The 9,513-nt window shown below is 42.1% G+C and overlaps 1 protein-coding gene across 1 annotated transcript in view; it reads left to right on the top strand.

The window, feature by feature from the left end:
- The first annotated feature begins 178 nt into the window (after positions 1–178).
- The window catches only part of Zcwpw2 (zinc finger CW-type and PWWP domain containing 2), a 90,401-nt gene continuing 81,066 nt past the window's right edge, over positions 179–9,513 (top strand). The window contains exon 1 of the mRNA XM_032911075.1: positions 179–419. The gene's annotated coding sequence lies outside the window, so the exon portion shown is untranslated. The remainder of the gene's footprint in view (positions 420–9,513) is intronic.

The raw sequence follows: 9,513 nt of genomic DNA, 5'->3' as shown, positions 1-9,513 counted from the left end.
GCCCGCTGCCCTCTTCAGGGGCGGCGAGGCCGAGAGGGTTCTAGAAGGGTCTAGGAACGCCCCGCAGCCCACAAAGGTGTCGCCGCTGCGCTCAGGCTCTGTGCCAGCGCAGCGTAACGAAACCGGAAGCCGGACCTGAGGTCTAAGGGGGTGCCGCTAAGCGGGCGGGGTGTACTACAGATCCCGTGAGCCTCTGCGGGAGGCTGAGGCGCACTACGAGTCCCGTGAGTCTCCGCGGCGGGGCGTACGTACTACCAGTCCCAGTGGTCTCCGCGGCGGGTGAGGCGTCGCGCCCAGCCGCGGGGAGGCGGAGTGGAGCTGAGAAAGCGTCGCAGGCCTGCGGCTGTTGGGCTGAGGCTCGCGTTCAGGGCGCCCTCTAGCGCGGCCTTTCCACTCAGCGGCCACTCGGATTCCGTGAGGTGGGTCCGTGCGGCTCTGCTAGGAGGCGCGCGTCACGGAGGAGGTGCTAACCCGAGAGCTGATGCGCGTCTGGGCCCCTGGAATCTCCACTCAGGCCCCGTGTTTCGGGTCCCGTGGCGGTCTCCTTGGGATCCCTCGCTGACTCAGTTGGGGTTCCTGCATGCTCTTCTGTGTAGCGGGAGAAAAAGGCGACCATGGCCAACTCTTGACTGGCCACCTTAGAGCGGTCCCCTCTCTTGGTTATTATATGTAGGTGATGATCCTTCCTTTTTTGAGGCAGGGTCTTATGCATCCCGGAATGGCCACAAACACTCTTGTCTCCGTCACCAGGTGAAGCATTTTAGTCATCTACAATTCTCCATGCCTGTAGTTTGCTATATATAATTTTATATTTGGGATAGGGCCTCAAGTAGTCCAGGCTTCCCTCAAATTCTTGAATTTTTTTTTTTTTTTTTTTTTTTTTTGGTCCTCTTGCTTCTGTCTCAAGGTGCTGGATTTATATATGTTACCAAGCTATGTGGTGCTGGAGATTGAACCAGAGGCCTTGCATGCTAGGCAAGAGAAGCATTGTATGCTAAATTCCGTCAGTGTTCTGTGGAAGGTCTTTGGGAATATAGTATTGCCTATGGGTGGATACCTTTTTCACTGGAGTAGATTTGGGATTGAACAAAAAAAAAAAAAAATATGGACCCTGCTATAACTTACAACTGTGGCCCAGCTCTCTTTGGGGGCAAATATTTACTTTTAGGGTTAGTACAAGTATTATTTTAATCATAGCTTGTTTGAACAATGAAACTGTTTTTGTTTTTCATTGGTTTTAATGTGTGTTGTACTTTGCCGGCATATATGTGTGTGAGCATGCAGTGCCCATGGTGGCCAGAAACGTTGTATTCCCTGGGTCAGGAGTTAACAGAAGTTGTGAGCCTCTGTGTAGGTGCTGAGAATTGAACCTAGGTCCTCTGGAAGAGCAGGCAGTGCCCTTAACCACTGAACCATCTCTCCAGCCCACTTTCCCTAATTTTTTAAAAGTGCTGCGTCTGTGAAGAATACTATAGTGAAACAGTAACAACATATTTTTAGAAAAATAAAGTTTTTTTTTTCTTTTTTTCAGAGCTGGGGACCGAACCCAGGGCCTTGCGCTTGCTAGGCAAGCGCTCTACCACTGAGCTAAATCCCCAACCCCGAAAAATAAAGTTTTAAGTAAGTTTCTAGATTTAAGTTGTAGACTGAAATTTCACCATACCACACTATAAATCATTTTTCTGTGGTTTGTTCTATATTCTGAGTACTGTACCCTTAACAGAATTAAGGTGTCAGACTTGCTAAGTTGTAATAGCAGAGTGTTTTCATGTTAATAATATCTTCAGTGTCATTTTATCTACATTTCTCTTCAGAAGCATTCTGTCTACATGTCATGTGTACGTTAGGGAAGGAATGGTTTTAATAAAAATATCAAATATTAAAAGTTTTAAAATATTGCCAAAAGTAGAAAACTTGGTACATAAGAAAACTTGATGTGTAAGTTACCTTTCTCATTGCTGTAGCAAAAAACAAAACAAAACAAACAAAAACAAAGCTCTTGAAAAAGTAATTAATTAAGGAATGAAGAGTTCACTTTGGCTCACAGTTTAAGGGTACAGTGCATCATGGTGGGGAAGGCATGGAGACTGGCGTCTTGATCACAGATGTGTCTGCTCGCAGGTGTCTTGATCACAGGTGTGTCTGCTCACAGGTGTCTTGATCACAGGTGTGTCTGCTCACAGGTGTCTGACCGCAGGTGTCTGCCGTCAGGAATCAGATGGAGGAGTGATGATTTTTTGCTCCCTTTGCCATTTTTATTCAGCTTGCTACCCCAGCGCATCGATGGTACTACTCATAGTTAAGATGGTCTTCCCTTATTGTTTGATTCAATCTAAAATTCCCTCATGGATGTGCCCAGAGGTTTGTTTGCAGGGTGATTTTAAATCCCACTAAATTGACGATCAAGATTAACCAACACATCCCTTGCCAACTTGACAATCTATCACTTTAAAGTCATAACATCTCATCCCTGCCCCCTAGTGTTTCCATCTCACAATGAAAAAATACTTATTTTACCTTCCAAGGTCTCCATAGTCACTAACGGTAACATCATTATTCAAAAATGTAAGTGGTACCTGTCCCACATTGCATCCAGCATACAGTAGACAGAATAAATAGTCCCTTCCAAAAGAGGAGAATAGGGCATGGTCAGGACAGGTCACGCCCAAGTGAGACAAAGCCCAGCAGGGTAAACAGCAAGTCTTTTGGCTCCACGTTTAATATCTGGGTCTGGTGATGGAATCCTTTGCATTTCAAGGGGCTTAAGTATTCCCGCCCAGTTCTGCCGCCTGTAGCAATACAGCCTCTCTCTTATGCATCTCTACTCTGCCCTGTCAGCCTTCCTCAGAAGACAACCTTTCTGACAGCTATACAACTTTGGGCCTCCATTGCAATAGGCTTCACTTTCACAGCTTCACGCTGCCAGCCAGCGGCTCTCTGAAGTGTCCCGCTCAATCTTGCACCTTTTGTGCCTTTCAAGCCAATGCCACATAGAAAAACACCGTCAAGTTCTGCTACCAGCTTAAGAGGTGTCTGACCTCTCGAACCACGGTTACCTCGGCCCTGTCTGCAGTGCTGTGACAAATGCCTGGAAAGCAATTTAAGAAAAAGTTGATTTTAGATTTTTGTGCATGGTTTGAGGGTATCATGTCAAGAACATCATGGTAGGGAGAGCTTGAAGCAACTGTTGATATTTCATCCACAGTCAGTAAGCAGAGAAGGGATTTGAAATCTGGTGCTTAGCTCACTCTTTACATTTATTGTGGTCAAGGACTCTTACCTATGAAATGACACCAAACATGTCTGGTTTTCCCTTCTCAGTCTGGAAACTCCCTGGCCAGACTTCAGTTTCCACTGTGTTTCTAAATCCCATCAGGTTGATGCGAAGTTGAGCAGCGTAAGGCTTTTAGGCTAGGCTGGGGCTAAACAGTGAGTCCCAGCCACCCTCATTGCACCTCATAGTTCAGTAAAGATAAAATAAAATAAATAAGCACGCAAACAAAGTCAACAGCAAAACATAAATTAAAAAAAAAAGAAATAGAAATAACACTAATCAAGTAATCCTGCTGCATCGAGTTTTCCCAGAAAGACTGAGGTGGGACCTGTAGGAGGTATGTTTGTCTCATGGTGCTCTGATTACTAAGAAGTGGAGCAAGCCATCAGTGACTGGATGATGAAAACGGTGTTTGCAATACAGACTTCGCACGTTGTCTGGTCTTCCAACAGGAAACCCTGTCATTGGCAACAGCAGGGGTGAAAATGGAGAACATTGGGTTATTTAAAGTTAGCCAGGTACTCAAAGACAGAGCTCCTACGCTTTGATCAAAGCAGTCCCTCACTGGCGGGTGTCCCTGGTAGCCTACAGATGGATTGCTCAGATTGAAACTGGCATTTAATACGGTTTATGAGATTTCAGAGATTATGCTTTTCATTTTATTAGGTTTTTACTTTTTTTGAAACAATTTTAAAGATTTCCTTTTAGTTGTATGAGTGTGTGTGTGTGTGTGTGTGTGTGTGTGTGTGTGTGTGTGTGTGTAAATATGAGTGTGGGTGCCTTCATGTGGAGCTGGAGTTATATGTGGTGTGAGCCACCCAGTGTGGGTGCTGGGGACTGCATTCCCGTCCAGTACATGCCCTTAACTATGAGCATCTCTTCAGCCCCGCCTTGAAAATTTCTAAAGGAGCAGAGTATAGTTGCTATAGTGGACCCTAGCCTTTAATCATGCCAATACATTTCATTTTCCTGCTACTTTGATTTCTTAAACAGAATGAAATCCACTAGTGATCTTCACTATTGAACAGATGAAAAATTATTATTAAGCATCTTTGAACTGTGCTAGGAGCTACCCAGTAGTATCTGCATAAACTATCCTCTAAATGATAGTCTCTCCCAGATAATAGGCTGTTAATAAGCTTTTGTTGAGTCATTAAGTGTAATCTACAGTTGACTTATAGGCACAAATTTGTTAATTAGGTAAATGAATGAACAGTGAATGTTAAATTTGCATCATAGAGGAGATTAAGGATAAATGCACTTTAAAGATTAGATGCAAACTAAATATTTAAGTTCATCACTTGAGAAAAAATTATGAAAGACAAGATAATTAAAGTGTTCTCATTCTCCATTTGTTCTAGCATATTTCAGCTTTCTTATCTAACTACATTTAAAAGGAGTCTAAAAGGGAAATCTCTGATTTATTGTATCTTCAATGTGCCAAGCACTAAATGGGTTTTCCTCATATGCAGTCCCCAGCACCCACACTGAATGTCTGGGTAGGTGCACTTGCATGTGTGTGCACATTTGTGTGTGGAGGCTCAAGTTGATGCCAGATGTCTCCCTTGGATTTTAATCTATGTTTTCATTAATAAAAATAATTAAAAGTTTTTATTTTGATTGGTGTATATTATTTGTATGAAATAATGGACTTCAGCATGACATTTGTACCTACTAACTGCACTTTGAGCACAGTGTCTTGGCCCCATCTACCCTCCTTCTGTGCTCCCTGTCATCAACAAACAGCTTTTTTTAACTTTCCTGTTTTCTCTTAAAAACATGTAGAGTCTGCATGTAAGAGAAACATTTGTCTTTTTGAGTATTAATTATTTTGCTCTGTAAGATACCTCTAGTTCCAAACATTTTCCTGCAAATGACATTTTATTCTCCTTTATGGAAGAATAGTACTGTGCTGTGCATATATAGCTCATTGTCTCTATCCACTGACTTATTGCTGGGCACTTAGGCTAACTGCGCTTTGACTATTGTGAATAGTGCTACAGTGAGGATGGGAGTGTAGGCATCTCTGCTATGCACTGACTTAGATTCTGTCAGCTGTATACCTAGGTGTCGGGTAGCCAGATTGTATCTCAAGGTTTAGCTTAGGCTAGGGAAGCCAATGTAGGAGTACTGTAATTTGAAGGCCAGCTAGCCAGTGATAGAGGTTTCATTCTAGGTTCTGAAAGCTCCAAAATCAGGAGAGATGGGAGCAAATACGAATATCCTGGCAGAAACATCAAGAGAGCGAAGTCAGTCCTCCTTTGCCGTTTGTTCTATTGGTGCCACTGAGATTGGCTGTCTGTTTTATCCACCCCAGCAGCCGAAAGAAATGCTGATGTCCTTTGGGGAGATTTACACAGATCCACTAAATAATAGTAATAGTGATAATGATAATAATAATAATGATAATAATAATAATATAATAATAATAATAATAATATCATTTAACTAATTCAGTCCCTGCCCCAGTCAAGTTGACATGTAAAGTACCTGTTCACATTAAAAGTCTGAGGACAAGGTGTCAGCGAGGTTAGGACGTCCTTTCTTGGCTTGAATGGACATTTTTGTTCCTTCACATCATGCTCTGTGTGTATGCTTGTGTTCTGATTTCCTCTTATATAGTAACACCAGTCAGATCTGGTCACTCTGCTGACCCACATTTAATTATCACTTAAAAACACTGTCTCCAAATACAGTATGCTCTGAGTTACTGGCAAACTAGTGCTTCTGCGTATGAATTTGATGGTTGTGGATGGGAAATAGGGGTATAGTTCAGTCCATAGAAGTGGCTTTCCCGCTTTTGACTTGCTACTCCGATAAAGACAAGTTCTACAATGTTTTTGATTCCCCCTCCATTTTCACCATCTATCAAGCTAGTGTCTATCTTAATAAAAAGGGGGGGGTCTATTTGCCATTTAAGATCCTGGATATCCTAGAGAAATACTGGCTAGTGCTGTGGGATGCTCTTGCGCCTTTTCAAATCCTCCGCTAATGAATGGAAGTAGGTGAGATTCAGGCAACAGAAAGAGTATTCATCGAACGACAGACCGCATGTGTTTCTCTACAATGGGAGGCCGTGGTTGCACCATTTTCCAGGATGCCTGTTCTCTTCCCGAACAGCAGATCTTTACTAACTCACACACACAGTCCCCACACGGGAGCTGCTGGCCACTCTGAGTGAAGGTCTGCTGAAGTTCCGCTCACTCACCCTTCTAACTACCAAAATCCTCGTCAGAGTAGATAGGGCTACCGGTGCAGCAAGCTGACTCCTAAATGTTCAAGCACGGCACTTGACTGTGTGGTATTGTGTGTCGCCTCCCCGTGTATTAATATTCTATAGTGTTTAATTCATGTGTGGCTAAAAAAAAAAAACAACTTATCTTGGGAATGTGGCAAATCATAATGCTAGGTTTTGATTATGCTCTGGGATGCATAGAACCCAACCCTAACAGTGCTGCTCTACACACACTATTAGAACATCACAGCAGGGGGAAAGGAGTGGACAGCGTCCTGTGTCTAGATGACTTTCTATGTGTGTAACGGACTTGTAGTACCAGACTACGGCAAGTGATTTGGCTGTAAATTGCATGATTTGGGTTCATCTATGGATTTGGTTGGTCTTTGTGAGGATTTTACCCCAGCAGAGTGGACCTTTGGCTTGTTTTAAAGGACTCTTTCCTTCCCTCACTTCATATTTAAAGAAACTGTGCTGGAAGCAGAGATGTGTACTGATGCTGAGTGCTGCTGTGGTGGTGTTGGTCTGGTGTGGCTTCTGTTAGTCACTAGTGTTCCATGCCTGCTGAGTCATGGATGCTGGAGTTCTTTACTAAAACCCTCTCCTGTTTAAAGCCTGCTGAAGAACCATCACTTCGACTTTCCTAAAGGTTCAGGGGGAAAAAAATCACCAACTTAGAGATTTCCCATGAAAGGAAAAATATTTTGGCTAAAATTTTGACTTGTTGCTCATTATTGTTTTTAAAAATTGGACTTTTAAAATGGATAAAACCAATAATAAGCAGCCATTCTTTGTAATATTTTTTTCCATTTTTAAGAGACAGGATTTCATGCTATAGTCCAAGCTGTCCTGAATTGTATTATGTAGCCTAATCTAACCTCAAACATTCATAGCAAATCCTTCTTCCTCAGGCTTCTAAGTGCTGGGATTGTAGGGATGAGCTATCACACCCACTTTGAAACCTCCAATTTTATAGTTACTTATCTAAATTTAAAATTGTATAGTTTTTCCATTTGGAAAAAAAAACAGGTTATATACCAATTGCCTAGTAAAGTGAATGAAATCTCCCACAACCTTCAAAATATAATACAAAAGTCCTTATAGAATCAGTATCTCACAAGAAGAGACACCAAAGATTTCATTCTGGCTTCTCCTGCACACAAGGAAATGCCATAGTGAGAAATTAACAAGTCTTGGTCTCCTAGCCAAGAGAATGTTTACCAGAAAATCAGACAGTTAGAACCTGTGTCTTAGACTAGTCTACATTACTGACAACATTATTGTTATACTGGCAATCATAAACTAATACATTGATCAAACTTACTGGCTCTTTGTTTGCTTTTGATTGCTTGTCTATTTCTCTTATAAATCCATTTCTCAAATTTGGGATATGTCTTGGGAAAATTTTTAACTGCATTTTATACTTTTCATTTCAAACTATTTATTTGTGTGTATATGCATGCATGAATATATACGTATTGGGGATAGGTATGTCATGGGATATGTGTGGCAGTCAGTGGGACAATTTGCAGAAATCAGTTCTCTCCTTCCACCATGTTGGCTCTGAGCATAGAGCAAGTCTCCGGCTTTCTGTTAAGTGCCCTTTCCCACTTATCTTCATTTGCTGTCCTATAACTGAAATCTAAGCTCTTTAGTAAGACTTTTGTTTTACTATTTAGTAACATGGGAATTGATTTACAGTTTTAATGTTCTGATTTTAGATTTCTGTAATTTTTTTAAATCGAGGCTATATAATTATGACTTATAATATTCATTATTAAAATCATATTTTATGGGCTGTGAGTTCTTCATGTTTCCTCTCTTTTGTTTGTTTTTTAATTATTATTACCATGTGGCTATCTATGTATTTAAGATTGACTGTCAGCCTGTTTATGAGTTCTTTACTTTGTGTGATGAACTCCTACACAGAGTAAGGCAGTTGCTTCTGCATGTGAAAGCTCTCCGACAGCTGCAGCTGTTGGTTTTCTGAAGGCCTCGGTTAATCTCACTACAACACCAACCATCTCTGTTTCACTTGACTAAAGTCACCATCTCTGTTTCTTGGTGTTCAACCCAATGAGGGATGCAGACCTTGACTCTGCACTTCTACTCCAACCACTCCCACTCTGGGTTGTTCTAGACCTCTGCTGTATGCACTTTCCATGTTCATGAGTTTGCATATTTTAGGCATTTTCCCTTTTTCCCGGTGTCAGCCTTATGCTTTGACCAAGTCCCGATCATTTTCTGGTGTGTTATGAAATCTGATGCAAAACATTAAATGTATCTTATTCATCATGTTAGGTTTTCTCTGGAGGTAGGCAGGACACAAATGGGCAACCTGTAATATTGCCTGTTTTCTAAATGATACTATTTACATATTTTATTTTTAAAATAAATGATTGACTGAAGATATATGCTAAAAACTATGGTTTTGATTGTAAGTGAGATATTATCCAGAAAATACAAATGGTGAAAATTCAAAACAGTTGTGTGCTTTGGAGAGGAACAAGCCTGCAATCTCAGTAAGCTGGTGAGTCAGGCGCATCTTGAGTTCCACAACAGCTCTAGGTACATAGGGAGCCCCTGCTTAAAGATATAGAGCCCAACTCTGAAGAAGTGGAATGGATGCCATTATTTTCCTCCAATCCAGGAGACTCCCATCATCTGTGAGAACCTGACCTAAACGGGTGCTCTTCCTCTAACCACAGTGCAGGGACAGCGTAACGATACCTTCCCTCGCCTCTTCCCACTGCCACTCTCCCTGCCCCTCCCTTCCCCCTCCTCCTTCTCCTTGATACCTCTCTTCTTCCACTTCCTCTTCCTCTTCCTCCTCTTCTTCTTCCTCCTCTTCCTCTTCCTCCTCTTCCTCCTCTTGCCTCTTTTTGTCTTCCTCCTCCTCTTCTTCCTCTTCTTCCTCCTCTTCCTCCTCTTCCTCCTCCTCCTCTCCCTCTTCCTCCTCTTCCTCTTCCTCCTCTTTCTCCTCCTCTTCCTCCTCTTCCTCCTC

Source organism: Rattus rattus, chromosome 8 (genome assembly GCF_011064425.1).
Source record: "Rattus rattus isolate New Zealand chromosome 8, Rrattus_CSIRO_v1, whole genome shotgun sequence".
NCBI classification, from domain to species: domain Eukaryota; kingdom Metazoa; phylum Chordata; class Mammalia; order Rodentia; family Muridae; genus Rattus; species Rattus rattus.
The sequence above is the reverse complement of the archived record's forward strand: the minus strand, read 5'-3'. Positions and strand labels throughout refer to the sequence as shown.